Source organism: Rhinoderma darwinii, chromosome 12 (assembly GCF_050947455.1).
Source record: "Rhinoderma darwinii isolate aRhiDar2 chromosome 12, aRhiDar2.hap1, whole genome shotgun sequence".
Lineage (NCBI taxonomy): Eukaryota > Metazoa > Chordata > Amphibia > Anura > Rhinodermatidae > Rhinoderma > Rhinoderma darwinii.
Genome location: NC_134698.1, coordinates 21,016,105 through 21,022,362, shown reverse-complemented (window position 1 = coordinate 21,022,362; position 6,258 = coordinate 21,016,105). Strand labels below are relative to the sequence as shown.

The following is a 6,258-nucleotide window of genomic DNA, read 5'->3' as shown; positions in this document are numbered from 1 at the left end:
CAGTCCGAAGGGCATCACTACATATTCGTAGTGCCCGTCACGGGTGTTAAATGTCGTCTTCCATTCGTCACCCTGGCGGACCGGAGCGGAAGTGAGATGTGGACCAGCGCTCACAGATACATGGCTGTGGGCGTCAGGAGGTGAGTGGAACCGACGGCCCGCGGCCATAGATGCTACATGTGAGTAAACTCGCTAATATACATTCCCGTCCCCCTTGGTGCTGTTTCTGAGATTTTCCTAGATTTTTATAGCGCTGATGAGGAACCGGAGGTCTAGTTGTACAGTCTTCTTTGGTGACGACACGACTCTTCGTCATGTGATCGGCCCCGCTGTACTCTATGTACTCGCTGTACTACTGCTCCTGCAGTATACGGAGCACAGCGCCGCTCTCTGAGAGGTTCCTCTGAGAGGTTCCTCTGAGAGGTTCCTGTTGTTTCTCCTTTGCTTTATCCAATGCTAAAAACTAATAATGATGTTTTTTTTTTTTTTTAAATGCAAGCCCCTCAGTTGGAGTCACTGGGACCCAACACTAGAATTTCATCTGATTTGACAGATTATGGCACAATTTTCTATGGGGAACTTATGGTGGTTATTTTGATATTCCCATACTGTTTTTTGACACAGACCACCTACCTAAACATTGCTACAGACAAATCCACCTCTTCATGGTAAAGGTATTCTCTAATGCCAGTGCAGTCTTATAGCAGGATAATGCCCCCGCCACACTGCAAAAATCGTTCAGGACTGATGTGAGGAACATGACAAAGAGTTCAAGGTGTTGACCTGGCCTCCATATTCTTAATTCAATCGATCATCTGATAGATGTGCTTGAAAAACAAATCCAATCCATGGAGACCCCTACTCACAACTTACAGGACTTAACCCCTTAATGGCGAAGCCTAGGTTGGGCCTTAAGGCTCAGAGCCCATTTGTCTAATCTGACATTATCTAAAGGGAGACATGTCCTCAACCTGTTGCAGGAAAATTTTATGGGCCAGTTTTTGGAAGACCCTACTAGAGGTGAAGCTCTGTTGGATCTGGTCATTTCTAATAATGCAGAGCTTGTTGGGAACGTCAATGTTCGTGAAAACCTTGGTAACAGTGATCACAATATAGTTACATTTTACCTATACTGTAAAAAACAAACACAGGCTGGGAGGGCAAAAACATTTAATTTTAAGAAAGCCAATTTCCCCAGGATGCAGGAGCAATTCAGGATATAGACTGGGAAGAACTAATGTCAAGTAATGGGACAAATGATAAATGGGAGATTTTCAAATCTACTTTGGGTTATTATAGTGCAAAATGTATTCCTATAGGTAACAAGTATAAACGATTAAAATTAAATCCCACATGGCTTACACCTTCTGTGAAAGGGGCAATACATGACAAAAAAAGGGCATTTAAAAAATACAAATCTGAGGGTACATCTGAAGCCTTTGTAAAATATAAAGAGCTTAATAAAATCTGTAAAAATGTAATAAAATTAGCAAAAATACAAAATGAAAGGCAGGTGGCCAAGGATAGTAAAACAAATCCCAAAAAATTCTTCAAGTATATAAATGCTAAAAAGCCAAGGTCTGAACATGTAGGACCCCTAGATAGTGGTAATGGGGAGTTGGTCACAGGGGATCAAGAGAAGGCAGAGTTACTAAATGGGTTCTTTAGCTTTGTATATACAACTGAAGAAAGAGCAGCTGATATAGCCGGTGCCAGTGCTGTTAATATATCAGTTGATATATTGAATTGGATGAATGTAGATATGGTCCAAGCTAAATTAAATAAAATAAATGTGCACAAGGCTCCGGGACCAGATGGGTTACACCCTAGACTTCTTAAAGAGCTTAGTTCAGTTATTTCTGTCCCCCTTTTCATAATATTCAGAGAATCTCTAGTGACTGGAATAGTGCCAAGGGACTGGCGTAGGGAAAATTTGGTGCCTATTTTCAAAAAGGACTCTAGGTCTTCCCCGGGTAATTATAGACCAGTAAGCTTAACATCCATCGTGGGGAAAATGTTTGAGGGGCTATTGAGGGACTATATACAGGATTATGTGACAAAAAATAGTATTATAAGTGACAGCCAGCACGGTTTTACTAAGGACAGAAGTTGTCAAACTAACCTAATCTTTTTGTATGAAGAGGTGAGCAGAAGCCTAGACACAGGGGCCGCTGTGGATTTAGTGTTTTTGGACTTTGCAAAGGCATTTGACACTGTCCCTCATAGACGCCTAATGGGTAAATTAAGGACTATAGGTTTAGAAAATATAGTTTGTAATTGGATTGAGAATTGGCTCAAGGACCGTATCCAGAGAGTTTTGGTCAATGATTTCTACTCTGAATGGTCCCCGGTTATAAGTGGTGTACCCCAGGGTTCAGTGCTGGGACCACTATTATTCAACTTATTTATTAATGATATAGAGAATGGGATTAATAGCACTATTTCTATTTTTGCAGATGACACCAAGCTATGTAATATAGTTCAGTCTATGGAAGATGTTCATGAATTGCAAGCAGATTTAAACAAACTAAGTGTTTGGGCATCCACTTAGCAGATGAAGTTTAATGTAGATAAATGTAAAGTTATGCATCTGGGTGCGAACAACCTTCATGCATCATATGTCCTAGGGGGAGCTACACTGGGGGAGTCACTTGTTGAGAAGGATCTGGGGGTACTTGTAAATCATAAACTAAATAACAGCATGCAGTGTCAATCAGCTGCTTCAAAGGCCAGCAGGATATTGTCGTGTATTAAAAGAGGCATGGACTCGCGGGACAGGGATGTAATATTGCCACTTTACAAAGCATTAGTGAGGCCTCATCTAGAATATGCAGTTCAGTTCTGGGCTCCAGTTCATAGAAAGGATGCCCTGGAGTTGGAAAAAATACAAAGAAGAGCAACGAAGCTAATTAGGGGCATGGAGAATTTAAGTTATGAGGAAAGATTAAAAGAATTAAACCTATTTAGCCTTGAAAAAAGACGACTAAGGGGGGACATGATTAATTTATATAAATATATTAATGGCACATACAAAAAATATGGTGAAATCCTGTTCCATGTAAAACCCCCTCAAAAAACAAGGGGGCACTCCCTCCGTCTGGAGAAAAAAATGTTCAACCTGCAGAGGCGACAAGCCTTCTTTACTGTGAGAACTGTGAATCTATGGAATAGCCTACCGCAGGAGCTGGTCACGGCAGGGACAGTAGATGGCTTTAAAAAATGGTTAGATAATTTCCTAGAACAAAAAAGTATTAGCTCCTATGTGTGGAAATTTTTTCCTTCCCTTTTCCCGTCCCTTGGTTGAACTTGATGGACATGTGTCTTTTTTCAGCCGTACTAACTATGTAACTATGTAACTATGACATGTGTCACTTTATGTGGTAATAACTTTGGAATGGCTTTATTTATCCAAGTGATTCTGAGACTGTTTTCTGGTGACACATTGAACTTTATGTTAGTGGTAAAATTTGGTTGATACATTCAGTGAAAAACAGAAAAAATTACAGAAAATGTGGTGTAAGGCAGATGGTTATACCACACAAAATAGTTATTAATTAACAATTTGTTTTTTAAAATAAAGGACTTAATATTGAAAAAAGGTTTTTTATACAACTGTTTTTTTTTTGTCTCACTAGGTGACTTGAAGTCAGGAATCCCTGATCGCTATTCTAATACACTGCACTACATGCGTAGTGCAGTGTAAAAGTGCTGTCAGTTACTCACTGACAGCAAACCTAAGGCAGGACAAACTAGGCTTCCGTAGATGACAAACCAGGAGGCCATTGTTAGGCCTCCTGTTGCCATAACATGATGGAATAGAACGTCAAGGAGCAGGAAGGGGTTAAAGGATCTGCTAACGTCTTGGTGCCAGATACCACAGGACACTTTTAAAGATCTTCTGAAATCCATGTCCCAACGGGTCAGAGCTATTACGGCAGCACGAGGAGGACTACACAAGGCAGGTGGTTTTAATGTTATGTCTGGATGGTGTATATGTTAGTAATTAATTTCTATTCATTTGACACATTGATGGAAATTAGGGTATGTTCACACGCAAACTCAAAAATATCTGAAAATACAGAGCTGTTTTCAAGGTTTTCAGCGTTTTTTACGGCCGTTTTTGTGGCTGTTTTCAATATTGTCTAGGAAAAACGGCTCCAAAAGCGGCCCAAGAAGTGACTTGCACTTCTTTTGTGAACATACCCTAAAAAAAGAGTAACTTTTCTGTGCTTTTTATTTTTACAATATATATCAATCACCCTAAATATTGTAATCTTGGGGCCTACATTGCTCCTATGTAAACATGGGAACGCCACCATTCTCACCAGTTTTAAGGCATAATGTAAGTCTTAGGCCAAAACGTAGTACTAGTCGAAACGCCAATCCAACCAAGATGGAATATGAAATATCCAAGATAGAAGGCAGTCCCAGGCATAAAATAAGATAAGATAACTTTATTAATCCCTGAAGGGAAATTCCAGTATCACATAAATGGATTCTGGGAAACGGCATCAGGGATCTTTTATTATTAGGTCTCTGTGCAGATGGAGATTCTGGCGTCCAAGGTGAAGATGATGAAGAAGACTAGGTGGTACTGTAGACAAAACAATAAATAATCAGACCAGACGATAATCACTCAGCAATATACTGGTGCCGAAGCTCCAGCCATGATTTCACAAAAATACTATAGATGTCAGTGATCATACCTGTACTGCTGGTGTTTCTTCTGTACCACAGCTGTTGGTACTTATCTCCTCCTCTTTCTTTGAAAGGCATGGACGCGGCACAAAGGACAGCGTGGATTTGTCGGGATCCAATGTGCAATACAAGGCAGATGGAATATGTGAGAACATGGCAGAACGGTGACTTGCTCTCCAATCTCATAGTCCTCTAGGCATATAGTGCAGGACTGGATGTCTTTGTTATCAGTAAAGGTTCGAGATGGGAGTCTATCAATCTGCCTGCCTCTCCTGCCTCGCCGACGTTGTCTTCTCTGCACAGGTCTGCTGTCTGTGGTCTCTGTTGTCGACTGTTGGTTGGTAAGCAGCTGACTGGTGCTTGGTGTTGGCTCCACCAGCCTGTTAGATGTTTGCTGAGGAGATCTGCTTCCTTCTCTGGATGGCTGCAGGTTTGGTAGCGGCTCACTGGTGCTGGGGTCTTGTGTTGGTTCCTCCAGCCTTTCGGATCTCTCCTGAGTAGTTGATGGAGTAGACCCAGGCTGGGATTCTCCAGGAATTCTGAGCTCGGTCTCGCTATTAATATGACGGCCACTTGTCGTTTCAGACTGTTCTATTGGCTCAGGTCGTAATGGGGACCGGCTTCTGTCCGCTCCGTCTTGCTGCAACCTACGGCGCGGTGGAACTTGACCACGTCTTCGTCTCCTGTCGGGGACATTGTCATGGTCTTCATCCTGCTCCACACTCTGACGCCTTCTATGTCCAGATCTTAATCTTCCATCAGCAATGCCTAGATGTGAAACAATGTGTATAACATATATTAATTATGTACAGAAAAAATGGGAAAAAAGATCAATACCAGACATTTCCTATGGACTCGCGTGGCCTTCTTTCTAGAGGAAAGCTCCCATGTTTTTCTAATCTTGGACAACCGTTTTGATACTATGAATACATACACAGGTGAGTCACATTATTATAACTACTACTAATATCCAGAGTAACCGGCGTGTGCAGAACGGACAGCAGTAGACGGGCTGGGAGTGACTCAATAAGGTGCTGGTCAGTGGTCTCATATGTGGAGCCTCGCTGACTCCATACATCCCACATTTACTGGAGGGTGCGTGGGGGAGGATCCATAAAGCGAATAACACGATTGACGTGGTCCCACAGATGCTCAATTGCGTTCAAGTCTGGTGAAATAGGGGGCCAAGGAAGTACTTGGAAGTCTTGGTCGTGCTCTTCCAACCACTGTCGGGCATTTATAGTCGTGTGACATGTCGCATTGTCTTGCTTTAAGATTCCATTTGCTCCAGGGAAGACAATCAGCATGTATGGTGGATGTGATCTGTAACGATGGATTCATATCTAAATCGGTTCAGAGCCTTCCATATGGATGAGTGACCGAGAGAATGCCATGGAAAAATACCCCAGACGCTGACGTCGCCGCCAGCTTTTTCCAGCAATGGTTGTAAAGTCCATCCTTTTGATGAAGCAGAAAACGTGATTTATCGGAGAAGACAACCCTTTGCCAATCATCGGTGCTCTGAGACCAATACTGCCGTGCAAATTGATGCCATTTTCT

At 42.0% G+C, this 6,258-nt stretch overlaps 1 long non-coding RNA gene across 1 annotated transcript; it reads right to left on the bottom strand.

Annotated features, from left to right (window-relative positions):
- Window positions 1-4,439: 4,439 nt before the first annotated feature.
- On the bottom strand, window positions 4,440-5,316 carry LOC142664924 (uncharacterized). Its single transcript, XR_012851411.1, has 2 exons — window positions 4,707-5,316; window positions 4,440-4,594 (listed from the first exon to the last, which is right to left on the bottom strand). It is a non-coding gene; the product is annotated as an uncharacterized LOC142664924 (long non-coding RNA).
- Between the last annotated feature and the right edge of the window lie 942 nt (window positions 5,317-6,258).